We start from the raw sequence: 16,781 nt of genomic DNA, 5'->3' as shown, positions 1-16,781 counted from the left end.
ATTTAAGGTCAAGTATTACCTCTGCAAAATCCTGCTTTTGTGTAGGAATAAATGATAAACCTTTCGACAATACTCTACTTTCATTATCCGTTAAAACCTGGCTAGATAAGTTCAATATTAGTCTGTTTGTGTTCGATTCAAAAATCTCTTTATAGTTGGTGTGCCTGTCGCCTTGTCCTCCAACTTCCTTTGCACTTGCGTTCACACCCGAGAGTGAGATCTGTCCATGTCTTTCATTTGCATCTTGATGGGCAGAGGGAACTTCCACTGTCCTTGTATAAAAGGACCTGTAGTTTGAACAGAACTCATTGACATTGGCACAGGGTCTGTTGCAGTTTTCGCCTCACTCCTGGATTCCCCAGGTTGATGTACTAACGCTGTAACTTGGAAGTTTTTTTTCCTTGTTCCTGTAGGTACTGCCGACGTCACAACTGAACTGGGATTGGCTGTCTGCAATGACACCTCATTACGTTGGCTAGGAACATCATTCACAGAAGGAGTAACACAGCTATTGACTTGTACAAGTTGATTCTGAGGTAAAGAGTCAGTATTTGAGCCCAATTGCACAGTTCTGGGCCACATAAAGACATTGCCGTTCGCAAAGTCTACTCTGTCTCTCTTTAATTTTTTAAGTTTGATATGACATAGCATTCGTTCATACACAAAAACAGAGTCCATCACCTCAGTGACATACTTATCTACCAAGTCACTGTCAAATTCATTAATCAGCATATTGTACAAGTCTTTTATTTGGCCAGAAAGCTCATTTATTTCTTTTTCCAAATGTTTTATAAGTAACTGCATATATTTACAGCTACAGTCTAAGTTGGCCATTTGACACTCTGTTAGGAGCTGGGATGCTGTATTCCCCTGTGTGGGCATTAGTAATAATTTAAGTCCTCGGGGAACTATTTTTTCTTTTAAACAAACTTCTAAATGGAAATTTTGATACTGCAGTTTCCTTAATTTGAACAGGCTGCGTTCTAATGGTCGTACTTTAGTCTTTAAAGCAACAATGTCCACAGGGACATTAGTAGTATCAAAGTCAGAGTCATTAATACAAAATAAAGGATTAGACTGTCCTTCAAGCATAGTAAAAAAAATCTTACAGTCTTACGTTCCATTTCAATCTCACCATCTTTGGGAGCATAGTCCAATTCAACAATGTCATTGATGCCTTCAGCCATCACCTCAATCTGGATGGTGTAACAAAAACCTTGTAAAAAGCAAAATGAAACAATCACCAGCCAGAATAGGTACCTGAGTCCTTCCAAGAAAATGTATAAAACAAACAACAGCAAATGGACCCAGTGACAACAGCAGGACTAGTGGATAAATCTGTCTTTAGTGTACAAATAAAACCAAGACATAAGCGCTTTTGTAGTGTCACTACTTCATCAGATATAACACACCTTTTCATAACACCTCCTTAAATATTTTAAAACAAGTTCACATGCAAAACACATTTAAAGGTAAACCACATTACATTAATACATTGCTAAAAAGCACTTACAAAATATAATTAATTTCATTAAGAATATATACTGAATTTCAAGGCAAATATCTAAATATTATGGAATAGCTGTCACTTCATAAATTGCTATGAACAAATGCATTTACATCATAATATATAAAAAATACTGTAGTGATACTGGCTTTAACCAATTCATTTTCTCCTTAAGGCCCTAGCCTTAAGTTTAGGTCTCAATGGTACCCTGTCATTCAAGCCATGCCCAGAATCCCCTCTCATTCTTACTATCCACTTCACCTCTAACTGTTCTGTCTGATTCCTAATGTCACCCTTTCTATTGCTCTCTATAACTCGTCCAATTACTATAAATTTAAAATAGTGCGATATATCAGTTTCAGTGACATGCTTGGAAAGAGCACTCACTGTATCATTCTTGCCTATATGATAGTAATGCTCTCTAATCCTGTCCTTTAATGTTCTATCTGTTTTACCAATGTAAATTTTTTACAACAAATACAGTGAGCTAAATAAACAACATGGAGGGTGCTGCACATGACCTGGATATCAAACAGTGTTACAATCATACCCTAGTATTTTGAAAACAACATTCCACCCACATTACATACATTTATTTTTGTCTTGCATGACAAGGAATATTGGCACACTATTATAAGAATTCACAGATTTATTCATATGCAAATCAAATAAATAAATAACCAAGTACAGCAGTGAACACATTAACTGGTATATATATATATATATATATATATATATATATATATATATATATATATATATTATCTATATATATATATATATATATATATATATATATATATATATATATATATATATATATATATATATATATATATATATATACACACACACACACACACACACACACACACACACACACACACACACACACACACACATCACGAGAGAGAGAAGTAAATATATATAGCTCCCCTTCAGAAACTCAAAGTTTCAAAACTTTGAACTTCAAATGGCCAAGACCATAAGATCGAAGTTTTGAAACTTTGAATGTTTTGAATAGAGATCACCGTACAGCGCGGAATGGGATATTTAACATTTTTCTCACCATAGTGTGATCTCATAGTTGACATATTTATTTAGCAGGGGATGTGTGGGGCTTCAGGGGGGCTTTCCCCCCTGCAAAAATATAGAATGATAGCCCGCAGGAACTCCACAGGACCATACGCAGACTTGTTCCATAATATACTGTCAAATTGACAATGTCAATGCCATAACTTCCTTTTCTTAGGTTATGGGATGCAGCCCGTAGACATATAAAGCAGTAGCTCCTCTGTTCTATGCTGTTCCCTAACTAGAACTGAGATTAAAACAGATAAGCTGTTCACCTTAGTACCTATCAAAGACTTCAAGTGCCTGTGCCATGCTTCTACTGAATTTTGTGTACATGGTAGGAACTGGGCATTCAACTCAGATACATCCCAGAATGACAATGTGAAAAGATGTGGAAATCTGGAGAATGCTGCAGTTCTGGTGCTGACTCTCTTCACCTTACCCAACAGGTCCCAGTCACTAAAGTACTTAATCAGTGCTTTCCCCTCCACAGGGAAAGAGACCTGTAGCAGATAAAATGCAGGCAAGACTTCGTCTTCCAGCAGAAAAACAAGGACAACAAGGCTTTTTACAGTTAGATAGAAATTTAAGGAACTATTGTACAAAGCAGATAGAGCCAGACCTTGAACTTTTCTCCACACATTCTGTCCAAATTGGAAAAAGCACCCCCTTTGACACTGCCCCGTTCACATTTAGTCTCACACTCTTTATGGCAGCAACCTCAAAATCACATAATATGAATCTGACATGGCTCTCAAACCCTTGTACTGACAAAAGATGAAAAATACAGTACCACATAATAGTGTAACATTTCAATGATTTCTTTGACATGAGGCAAAATATCAGAGGCACAGGCTTGCTATAACCATTGTACTTGACCAACCTATGTGTACTGTATAACTGGCAACAGATGACACCCTTATAAAAGTAAGTGCTATCCATCATCTGGACTGTGGCTCTACTGAGGTCAAATAAATTGTTCACAGTACTAAACACTACAACTGCAGTATCCGATAAGGCATCAGCAACTTTCTTCACTAGGAACTGGCCAGTTTTCAATGGGAACATACCAAGATCTAGGGTTTTTAAAGTTATTTTGGCCTTGATAATTGTATCAACATTTTTTTTACTATTATTTTAAACTGTTAAACATCTCAAACTTGACTAACCTTTTGTTAATATTGTTACTAGTTTACATTTACTATGCTGTTTGTACATTACAAACATTATTAGTTTTTTAACATTTTTTGTCATTATTGTTAACTTTTTCTGTACTGTATGTTCAGGAGCATTTCTCCTTGGGTCTCCACTGAAAATGGGTCCCGTGCCCAGTTGGACATTACCCGGTTAACAAAAATAAATAAATAAAATAAAACAATTAAGCTGAGGAAGAAATAAAGTGCAATAAGATTCAGCAGGAAAGAAAAGTAGCCCCGCTGATTAAATATGCTGGTAAGTTTGAGTGGAGTCCCATATAATACTATTTGTTAAAGAATTTTATTACTAAATCTATCTATCTTAAATAGATATGTCAATATCCATCTATCTATGTAAAATCATTACAAAAGTGCATTGTTCTATCTTAAACCATTTTGAAATGGGTATAAAAAGTTTATACCTCTTAACTTGAACAAATGAAGTGAAATCATTACATTAATGTCAACAAAGAGTGAGAAATCTGTCAGTGTATAACAACTGTTATACTCTATATAAAATTGTTTTCTTTAGTGATAGTAAGGAAATATTTTTTTTCAGGTTTGTAGATGAAAGAACTGCAATGAAACCATTATACATCTAGCAAATGTTACAGATATGGTGACATAAACAGCACTATTTTGTGTTTAACTGATTATTTTTAATAACTACATCAGGTGTTTTAAGTACTATACTGAATATCAGATAAAGAAACGTACAGAACTATAGAGGAGCAGCTTCCCCTTCCAAGTACTCATAAGCACTTCCCATATGAATTCATCTGAAGTATGCATAAGCCCTACTCATATCATTCTTCGCAAGTACACAAGCACTTCCCATATGAGTACTCCCACTGTATGCATAGCTTCTTCCTGTATGCAAGTTTTGCTTCAATAAACATTTAATTCTTATGTAAAATTGTTATAAGAAATGGAATGGAGTGTAACATGATGTGTAGATTTATTGGGTATTTTCTCTTTTGTCTCTTCTCACCCCCCCCTTTTCTCTGCTTTTTATTATTTTGATTATGCATTTCTTTCTCCTTTATTGTTTCGTTTGTCTCCTGTTTATTTTCCTTTTTCTAAAGATTCAAATCCCCCATGAGAGGCTCAGGCATGCACATTACAGGTTAGGGAGCACTAACCTGTTGCCCGTCCAGGGATATCCACGCAGGGCCAGAGTGGTGGCTTGGTTGTGTAGGCTCCCCGGCATGTGACAGCATGGCAAGCTTCACTGAAAAGGAACATGGAACTTGGTAGAGGATGTGCTAGAGCAGGTAGTGGACAGAAGGATTCAAGCTGTTTGTGACTATTTCATGGAGTCTGAGTCCTGTTGTACCTGTCATCTAGGGACATAGTCACATAAGTTAGAAAACATCTCTATTATCCAGAATATACAGTTATGCTATTCTGTTTTGTAGTGTCCTCAGCTTTCTGTCCCAGTTTTAGTGCAAGAAATATTTATTTTGTCTATGTGCGTTTTGTTCATGTTCTCATATTGTACCACACTACATAATGTCAAATGGTACCTTTTTTTTTGCTTAAAATTTTGCTTTTTTAACTTCTTTCTGGTATCTGGCTGGCTTGTCTGTCTATTTCTGCATTTTGCAAATACTCCCTTTCTGTGTGGATTTTCACTGGATAGTCCATTTTCCTCAACATCCCAAATATATACCACTGAGTGAAACAGAGAAGCTTCTAATGTTTCCAGATGTGTATGTAAATGATTACGTGTTTGTACCTCTGTGACTCATTCCAGGATATGTTTCTCTGCCTTACACAGCTGTTGAGTACCTTGCCAGGTTCTGGTTTCACAGTGACCTTGAACTCAATAACATAGGTGTCATAAAATGAAAGTAAGCATGGTCTCTATGGCTCAGTCATGTGGTATTGTCCCTGTTGGACTGCTCTGCTGTACTAGAACTGCAAACAGAAATGGCACTGGAACTGCATTTCTTGTCACAGAGCAGGACATTTTGTACATTTGTACATCTACATTACCTTGTTATAGAAATCTTTAAGTACCAGATCCATTTCACTGCATGAGCAGTTAATGTCTGCAAAACTAATATGATATAGTTATTTGCAAAAACATTTTGAGATGCATCATCTCCATGACTGTCCTTTCAAACACTAAGTAAATTGTTTTTTTTTTTCAACCATCAGTCCTATTATTCTTATCCTCAAGATCCTGCAACACGGAATTAAGAATAGTAACCCATCTTTTTAAATACATTCTCAGAGCTTTGATCTTCACATTGATTTATTTATTTTGTTTCTTCATTTTTATGTGAACTAGTATATACATTCTCTGCATCTTATGTTGTAAAGTTAGTTTACACTGAAAATGGGCCATTTGTGTGATATGATGTTACCGCAATTCAGGAAACACAATCATGTTGCGAAAGTGTATTCTCGTTTGTTTCTGAATTGTACTAGTATTGTGGGGGCAGGGGACTCCTCTGAGTCAGACATTATTTGTGTAAACATCATTTGTTTCTTTTCCACGTACTGAACAATTTTCTTTGTATAATTAAGAAAGTAAACTTGCTGCTCATGAATCCAATATCATCTCTCTTTTTTGACAATTAGGTGGTTGTGGTATTTTGCACTATTTCCACATTCTACAAACACAATAAAATTGATTAACAGAGTGCAGACAAAGATTTTCCTGTAGTAATTCCATGTTTGTGTTCTTTCTACATCTTATAAATAAAAAATAAATATGACTCAGATTAATGCCATCAGTTGTATCACTGATTATAACATCTGTCTGTATGGCTACAAACCACCTCAATGTATGGCAGTGTTATTTCTGTGCCACATCTGCCTTTAGGTTTTATGTCATTCAACCTGGATGTAGAAATGCAAGCTGTATGCAAAGATTAGTGGTGCTGAAAATCTTTGTGATGCTGCAGATGTGTTGCAGTGGCTGCAGGAATTTCTTGTTCTTGAATGTTTCTATGGCAGAAGTAAGATAAACTAATATAGTTCATTATTTGAAATGCAACTTGTAGATTCAAAGAATCCAGATGTTCATGATAGAGAATGGAATGACATCTATGGAAATGTGAAGGCAGTGACATCTGTTTGCCCAGGCCTGAAGCAATCGGTAAGAATCAAGTGTTCATGAATAATCACACTGTGGCTGGTCCTCTATACTGCCAGCATTCATTTGAGTAGAGAAGCTTTCCTTCACACTACCATCTGTATGTATGCCAAGCATTCACACTGAGATATTTCATCGCTGTTTGGAAAACAGTAGTAAACGACAACCAATATTTGGCTACAGTTCACCTCATTTATCACAGAGGTCAGTAATGAGGTTTTAAAATGACAATATAAGGTCATTTCTAGCAAACATTGCCAAACAAGTACTGCATCTGTATGAAGAATGCAAAAATACATTTTAGGTTATTTTCAAAATAATGTGATATCTGCTGAATAATTTACAGTGTATGCAAAAATATGAAAAATCTATGAAGACTGCAGACTTTTGTTAGCTTACTTTATACTTCCTCATAAAACTTTGGATAAATCTATTGAAATTAACTGTAAAATCCTTATAAATAATAAATTCAAGTAAGATAAAATTTTCAACCATCCTAAAATATTCAGCTGTATGTTCAGTAGCACTGCCTGATGCAACAGACAAAGGTAAAATGTGTTTTATTGCACTTCTAATTAAATGGCAAAGCTGTCAGTCCATGCCAGCTGCTGCTTCCACTACCCACAGAAATGTCACATGAATCTATTTTCATTTCTACCAGTTTAGTAGCACAAGTACCCAAATGCACATTGTCCATAGTTAATACTCTTCCAATTACTCTTTTTGCCTGCACATTCATCGAGTCTTTTTGCCTTTGCTCAAGCTTTATTTCCATTAGTTAATGGTAATTATGTATGTTCCAAGTTTGTCTATATGGTTCAATTTGCCCTCATCTTGCATCTAGAAGAAAGGTAGCCTATGGAACCACGTTGTTCTTTCTGCATTTTCAAAATTGTACTTATAGACCCAAGAAATATGGCAATGTAAAATAAACTGTGTTCATCTGAACAGCTTATTCATGATGATATGATTTATAACAATCAAAAGCCAATCACGATGGCCATGCCTTTAAAGAAACCAGTCATATGACTAGTTCTGCTGACATCGTCAACTAACAAGGAATCATATTAGACTACACACTGGGCATCTATTAAAATGACCTGATGAGAAATGGAAAGGGTGCCTGGTGAAGTATATTGAAAAGGGCATTCTCTTCTGTGAATCTAGCATGAGCAACAACTGGATTCCCATTCTCTGCATAAAGGCTCTGAATTTCTACCTTTTGTTCTTATTTCCCAGTCTCTTCAGATTTGTTAGATATGCACCTCATGATTTTATATTGTGCTGGAACTGGATATGTGTGGGTTGCAGAGCAATCTTTCTCCAGAAACCCTTCCCAATTCAAAAAAGGATAGTAATAATAACATGAAAAACAAACTATATAAATGGAAAGAAAGAGGAGACTGTGGTGGTGGTGCTGCAGTAGCATTGTCGCCTCACAGTAAGAAGTTGTCCTGTTCGATTCTCAGCTAAAGCGTCTTCTGTGTGGAGACATGTGTGAGTGGGCGTACCTTTGTTGAAGGTTGTACGTCAGGGCTGGCAGCTCGGTACGTAAAAATCTACTGCCAATCATTAGCGGACCGGAGCTCCGCTGTGGCGACCCCTAACCGGGAAAAGCCGAAAGATACAACATAAATGGAAAGAAAGAGGCCTAGAAGATTAATTTGAGTCTAAACCATACAGTTAAAACACCATCAGCAGAACTGGACATTTACAGATAAACAAACCTGATATGGCATTTAGGGGAACTCAGGGCAAAGTCAGGAAGCAGTAGCATCTATCTCTGTCTGACATGAAATGTGTCAGCCTTCATGTATATAGTCAATGCAAGGAGAAAACCAATGAAGGATGACCTCCCATATCCCATGCAACATCTGAAGTCTGAACTAAATGACAGATAAGGCAACTATCAACTCTGAAGTCTGAGAAATGCAAGAAAAAAAAACACCCTGAAGAAAATAGGTATAGCAATCAGCAGTTAATGCTGAGTAAGAATGAATATTGTATACAGAATACTGACAGCCAAGGTTACCATCCAACCATTTTTAGTAGAATTCAAGGCTGTGCTGTAGCACTTAAAGGAAGAAGTTGTACGTTTGTCAGCAACTAGATCAAAACTACCTAAAAGTAAATCAACCAAGAGTATCACCTTCTGCATTTTGAATAAAAAGAGGTTACATTCAAATACAGAAAAAGTGAATGGAGTGGCTGTAGACTGTGACTTTTTTATTCTAGAAACTTGACCCCTTTTCCTCATGTCATAGAGAGACCCTTACCTTCTAAGGCCACGGTCACTATTCTGTATATCCCATCACTCAAAGGCCAACTAAGCAAAGCAAGCAACCATGCTAATGATTTAAGTCATGTCTTAGAGAACCATACCTAAGCAAACAGCACCATACCAAAGCACACAGAAACGTAGTGCTGGTGCTTCTTTTGTAACACCACCCTAGTCTATAATAATGTAATAAAAGCTACTGTGTTAAGAGCATACATGACTATCCCTGACAGAAAACACTTATAAAGAATAATACTATGCAGTGCCGAATGAAACAAGTATGAATGCATTTAACAGCATTTTACATTTAACAGCATACTACTTCTGCAGGAAAACAGTATTTCTAAACACATGTATCAAGCAAACCATTGTAGCATCCAAATGAAAAACCATAATGTATGACGGAGCATTCTTAGAAAGGCCCACCACTTTTTTTCTGATAGGATCTGTACAAAAAAGAAAGGAATATGTTTTCTACTCCTCCCTTAAGCTAAAGGAGAATAATTTATTCCACTGGGATCTACCCTTCAGACCTTCAAGTCTGACATCCACCTTTTTAAAAGTAGAAGATAATGTTACCATAGACTGTATCCTCTTTTTCCATGAAAGAAACAGAAGGCTTGACATCAGATAGTTCTCTTTTCAGTTCCATAACTCCTTTTTTAGTTTTGAGAAGATCCATGCTGAGAGAAGAATGCAAGTCTTTAAGGGTTGTTATTCCTTACAGTAAGTTAGCTTCTGTAAAAGGGACATTTTAAAGTGTAGTTTTACCTCTTTGAATTCCAGAGTGCAGTTGCCAGTTGAGAAAGCAGACATTGTACCATACTGTGGAGCTTTCTGGTTGCTGACTTTTCTAGAACTGGAGGAAATGGTCAGGTTGTGCAAGATGCATTTCAACTGAATCATTGTCCTGATGCTCCAACATGTGCACTGGTAGGGAATATCAAGGAATACATTTCACAGTTAGAAACCTGTCTAAGAAACCTGTTAAACTGCTATAGAATAAAAAAGTGAAATCCACGATGGCTGCACCGTAGGGGGAAGGGAGCCCTAGGCCCTTGATCACATATAAAAGAGGCCCTAATTTGAAAGCACTCTTGGAGGCCCCAATATGACCCAAAAGTAATTTCTGGGGAACGTTTAAATGTCAACGTTGTCACCATTGCAAATACATCCAAACAGGAAAAGATGTTTGTATCAATGGCATCTTTTATACCATCAGGGCTAGATAGAATTGTGAGTCTCAGGGGGTTGTATATCTTGCCTCATGTCAACAATGTATATGTTTTTATATAGGAAAAAATGAGCGAGTGTTTAGACAAAGGGTCTACGAATATCAATATAATATTAATAAGAAGAATTGTAATAATGCCCTAGCACATCATGTGAGTGGGTATTCTACACATAATTTCAGGTTTACTATCATTGAACAAGTTAACAGGAATGTCAGAGGAGGTCCTTGGGAATTAAAACTTGTAGAACATGAGTTTTTATGGCAGCTGCGTATTAATGCTCATAGATTTCCAGAACTTAATGAATTTTGTTCTATCAAGTGCCTACTTAAATTAAAGGCCTTAGATAGATGACTGTCATGTATTGTTTTAATATATTTAATAAATATATATATATATATATATATATATATATATATATATATATATATATATATATATATATATATATATATATATATATATATATATATATATATATATATATATATATACATATATTTATATATACATATCGGATTGGAACTGTCTTTTTATACACTTTTTATACACTTACCCGTGGATTTACTAATCTTCCATGTATTATACTGTTATTTGAAGGATCAAACATCAAACTTATTGTATGCTTACATTGACACCTGAGTTCTAATTGAATTGTCAGCATCAAAATGTCCAGTTGTGGAATTTTATAGTGAGCATTTTGGAAGTAAACACAGCCATAGTTACCAATTCCTTCTTAAATTTTTCATAGTCTCTATAATCAGTCAACTCCACACCATACATATTTTAATGCTTCTCCTACCAGCTGAAAAGGAAGAATTCTGGTCCATTTTGATCTTCACAGTTCTCATATACTGACTACCTTTCAGATATTACTAAATATAACTGGTCATCAGGTTTGCCTAATTTCTTTAAGACAGGTATGGTTCTAGGATAACAATCACATTAATCTGTCCTACTAGTTGTAGCAGTTGCATAAGCTTTTGATCAGTCTTTACCTTAGAAGCTGTTAAAGCTTATAATAATTCCTCCATGGTTGTTATGGGTTGGAAAAATATAACAGGAAACCAAATTATCATCATATCAATGAAAACACACCAGGTAACAGCAGCAAAACATCTATGGCTTGCTCATGCCACAAAACAATTCAGCTCAAACAGTCCATGCACTTGGCAATAGAGGAATAGCAAGGTTATTTTGATTAATCCTTGGCCAAACTGCATGTATGCAAACTTCCTTATAACTCAGTCAGCTTTTCACAATTAGTTCCAAAAATATTTACTCTATTTACAGTGGTAATGCCACATACTTTACTTCATAAAGACCCACATAGTCCTTCCAGCAAACAAACTAAAACAAAGTTCATGACTGTAGCCTTGACTAAGTTTTAATCCAAACTTTAGAAAAAGGCTTTGTCTAATCTATTCCTTCGGGCTACATAAGTGAAAGACCCTAAATGGACCATCTAGTTGCAAGAAACCACAAGTCTTTGAGCCTCTGCTCTACTCCATGAGCATTCTCTCAAGTGAGGAATCAATGTCCTGATGTACACCTTGCAATGTACCACTAATTATGCACACACACACACACACACACACACACACACACACACACACACACACACACACACACACACACACACACACACACACACACACACACACAATAATAGGTTTCCTACCAGAATGCTGCCAAGAAAAAGAATCCCACAGAATAATGCTTCCTACTGGAATGCTGCCAAGAAAAGAATCCATTTCAATGCTGCCTAATCCCTGCAAAAGCACTCGCAAGAGCCAAGAATCCATTTCAAATAAAACACTCGCACTCGTGTGCATTGGAGCTCAATTCCAAAGTGAATAACTGCTCATTTATTTCCCTGCAGATTGTCCATAGTGAATAACTGCTCTTTGGTTAATCCAAACCTGCTGACCGGCGGCTGTTCAATGATTCACTGGCTGCTGCTGTTCATGACATGCATACATTTGCAATCCAAAATGAGCAAGTCCATATAGAGCTGCTGTTAATTCCCTGTAATGTAAAATGAGCGAGTCCACATCAATTCCCTGTAATCCCCGAATGGAGTGCTGCTGTTAATTCCCTATAACTTCCAAATCAAACCGCAAATGATTTCCCGCTCGCATTTACAGCCACACCAGTCAGAAATTATGACGTGAGCTCCTAGAGCTCAATTCCGACTGGCTGGTAGTCCTGACGGACCTGACACCATCGCGCACGTGATGATGTCAGCTCCAACAGCGTGGTATTTGAAAGAATTTAAAAAAACAAATGAAAAAAAATCGGAAATGACGGGGTGCCACTCGGGAATCGTGGCACCCCTTCATTTGGACCCCAAAACTCAATAAAAACCGAGTAATTCGGTATGGTTGAGAGGTATGCAGCTTAGACACAAGAAGAGGATAATATGAAAAATATATGCAAATTAAGCAACATAGCGATAGCATAGGGGTTAGAGCTTTCACACAAAGAGGAGGCATTCCTGGTTCGAGTCCCACTACTGCACGTTCCATTTTCTGTGGGAAATCTGTATACAAAAACATTTCCTGGACATTTTTTTTATGTATAAGTTTTGTAAAAAGCATTGAAATGTTAAATTTAGTAGTGCATGAATTATATATATATATATATATATATATATATATATATATATATATATAAAGATGAAATGTTTATGCATTTATGCATATGTTAAGCAATATAAAGCACTGCTAACCACATTTTACCAGTATTGAGCATATTTAAATACATTTGCGCGTAGCTGCGCACCACGCTAACAAGCACAGCGTCGGGCAAACTCGGGCAAAGTCGGGTAAACATGCTCACACCTCTTTACTGTTCCGTAACCAGTCAGTTCTGCCCAGCAGGAAAATAAAAAAGCAGTGACAGGGCTCAAACTCAGGATACTGTGCACTATCGTCACAGTACTTAACCACTAAACCATGATAGCATTTCACAAACATGCACTTTCAACAGAGAGAAAATCTATCAGAAGGGATTTTAAACATTGCCAACATCAGCTAAGCAGGCATGCCCACAGCTGAGCTTTTTCAAAGCTGGCCAATCACAAATAAGTGTGGGAAATGAGAAATATTTAATCTCCACAGGTGGGAACACGTGCTTCAACTGGTTGTAGCTTCCTTCTGCAGTCAGCATTGCTGGTGTAGGTGAAGGCACTTGGTTTAGAGCACAACGCTGGGGCATCCAGGAGTCCACAATTATGGTGTGGCTCCTTGTCCACAAACACGAGCAAAGACTCCTGCAGGACCAGTACCAGTGCACCCAATATAAAACAGAGGCCTGGAACAGTCTTGCCCGTGATCTCACCAGTGCCACTTGAGCTCCTCAGACTGGTGGGCAGGTCAGGCACCATTATTCTGACCTGAAACGGCATAGGAAGGAATGAACTGGACCGGTGGATCCAGGAATCCCATAGGATGCCTAATGCTCCAGTACTGAGTAAGTAGCCATTGTATTAAGTAGTTAACAATTGCCATGCTTGTCTATACTATGGATAGGTATGTTTCAATATCACTGCATTTACTTCACAGTAGTAGGTGACCGAACTATGAATCTGCAAGCCCATGAAGATAGGCTGCAAAGGCTGCGTCATGAGGCAGGTTAGTAATTATTCTGCATGTACAGTTATATAAATTAAATGAGAAAGCCTTCAAAAAGTGTTTTAACCCAATAAATAAAGGTGTAATACTCCTTTAATAAATGCATAATTCCTGGAGTGCGTCTGTGTCATTTTCTTTGATATGTTGTTGTACTGTTGCATTATACAAATAGTAGTGTTGTATTAAGCAGTGTCAACCCACACTTCGGTAGGCCCATATAATGTGGATGAAGGGAGTGCCAGTAGCTTTTATGCATATTTACAGCCCTCAACAGTTGGTTCATGCCCAGCATGTACAGATTAATATGGCACATGAGTAGCTTGGCATTGTGTTCCCCAGAAATGCCAGTGTGCTGCCAGAAATGTAGGGAGCTGTTAACATATAACTGATACTTTCACCTGAACATATCTAGATAATTATATGAAAGTAGAGCTGTCAGTGTTCCATCTTAGCAGTAGTGTGTATGGGCAACTCTCAAAATATGTTGCAGTAACATCTGCATCTTGGACAGTTTGTATGTAAGATACAGCTCATGTATATAATGATCTAGCAAAATCCAATTGCACAATATATGGACATTGGGTAGTGTAATAATACATGTAAGGGACATATAATTGCAGTTAATAGGAATGTAGTGAAAACTAGAAGGATATATAAGTTTTTAACTGAGCTATCTTTTTCCACCCTGCTGTATGTGCATAAAAAATGCAATTCCACACCTCAATCGGTATGTCTAATCTCAAAATATTTGTTGGGACATATGTCCTATTGGTTTATAAATATTTACATTTATTTCTATGCATGTGCCCTGTTAAAATACCACAATATTGGTGGCCTGTTGCCATCAATTAAACTTGCATGCTGTTGTAATGTCCACTATTGTTGCATATATGTATGTGTTATGCTTGCTTTTCAACTGTTGAAAATCTGGTGTGCTGGTTTAATGGGAATACTTCTGCATGCTGTTATAACTAATTGGGAATGATGTTGACTGTTACTAACCCATATCTTTATTAAACTCTCCAAAACATAGTTCATATGGGAAGGTCCGTCCCAGCGGACCCACCTGTCCCACCTCAGCTGGCCATGGCACCTAGCACCAGATCTGCTGGTGCCCAGCCTGGGACCTCCTCCTCCATTGGACCTGTGCCACCTTTGGGTGGAAGCGCTGCAGGGGATGGTGCTCGCCCCCCCCCCGTGCAAGCGTGGGTGGAGGCACCTATCACCCTTCGTACGGTCCGGGCTGTGGTGCATAGAGAGATTGAATGTTCTGTTGCAGAAACTCTATGCCAGCTTGAGGCCCGAGTGGCACAACTCCCGGGTCAGCCTGCCCCTCCTACACAGCCCCCAGCACAGCCATCTTCTGGGCCATGAAGTTGCAGTGGTGACTGCCCATGGGTGGGGACTTCAGTCCCACTGTTTCCATCTGGGGGCTCACGAGCTTGTGATTTCCAAATATCCCTCCCCATCAAAGGTGTTCACCCACCACATGTGTCATATACCACCCTTGTATGTGTCTTGTTTGTCTTGTCTGTTTACCTCCCCAATCTACCTCCCCAAATATACCCACTTCCCCTACCCCACATTCTACTCTCACTTGAAAAAAAAAGGGCAATCTGCTCCCAAAAAAAAAATTACGCCCCACACATAGCTGCTCATTTTGCACACATGTCCACTGGACACATGAAATGTAGTTTCATTGGCATTACAACATACTTTGTTGTCCTCACCCCTCTCTCGGGTTGAAGGGTTTATATCTACCTCCAAATTTATTGCATATGCACAGTTGTTGCTGTTGAAGAAATGGGCAGCTATGGACCTTCCCTACACCTGTCCTGCACATCTCGAGCTATTTTCCATACTGTCTTTCCCTCTTTGTGCCCCTTTTTCACCACTTTCTTATCTCCCCATTTTTCTTTTCTTTCAAAGAAATTAGCGCGGGGATGAGTGGGAGTAAGCAACATTAAGCAGTAGTGCGTGGATTTGCGCTTGTTTGTGCTTTGCACAAACCCGCTTACAACTGCTTAAAAGTGCCTTAGTCACTCTGTATGTGAGGGCCCTTGTTCTGCTCAGGAACAAAATAAAACACCTCTGTAAATCTCGAACCCCATACATTGCACACACTGCACAACATGAAGTACCACTAAACCACAGTAGATATACATCAAGTTGGTGCTTAAATAATTAGATCATGCATCAGAATGAGTGAATGTAAAGGAAAATTCGGAATACCATACCACACAACTTGTTCTGTGGATGTTGAACACCAGTTGTTGTGGGATTACATTACATGACCGTGATAAGAGAAGCAGCCATTCTAGCAGGAAATAATGATACACCATCACTTTACAACCCCACACAGTATCACAGCAGGACAAACACTGGCATATCTTTTTAGGGCAGAGCCAGAGGCAGAAACACAGAGGCATATTAGCCTTTCTGCTGTTACACACTGTGCAAATAGCTTTGGAAGGAGCTTTGGAAACATACCCTTAGAAATGGATGTAGCCATGTACTGGTAGCAACCAACTGTAAGAATGCCATTGCTCTATTGCTGAAAAGACCTTTGTGGGTCACAGACAAAAAAATAACAGGCTATTCTCTGGCTATCATTTGGATAGGTCCACAGTTGGGAGTTACGCAGACATACTACATGCCTTGATGAACTAACATGTACACAGCAACCCTGTAAGATCATTAAGATACAATCCACCCAATAATACTTATGCTGTCTGTACTTCTGCACCCCTACC

General features: G+C 37.8%; 1 pseudogene; it reads right to left on the bottom strand.

Annotated features, from left to right (window-relative positions):
• Positions 1-201: 201 nt before the first annotated feature.
• The window catches only part of LOC122814210, a 162,518-nt pseudogene continuing 145,938 nt past the window's right edge, over positions 202-16,781 (bottom strand).

The sequence above is a fragment of the Protopterus annectens genome, chromosome 10.part0, assembly GCF_019279795.1.
Source record: "Protopterus annectens isolate FY-2018-M chromosome 10.part0, PAN1.0, whole genome shotgun sequence".
Classification (NCBI taxonomy): domain Eukaryota; kingdom Metazoa; phylum Chordata; order Ceratodontiformes; family Protopteridae; genus Protopterus; species Protopterus annectens.
The sequence above is the reverse complement of the archived record's forward strand: the minus strand, read 5'-3'. Positions and strand labels throughout refer to the sequence as shown.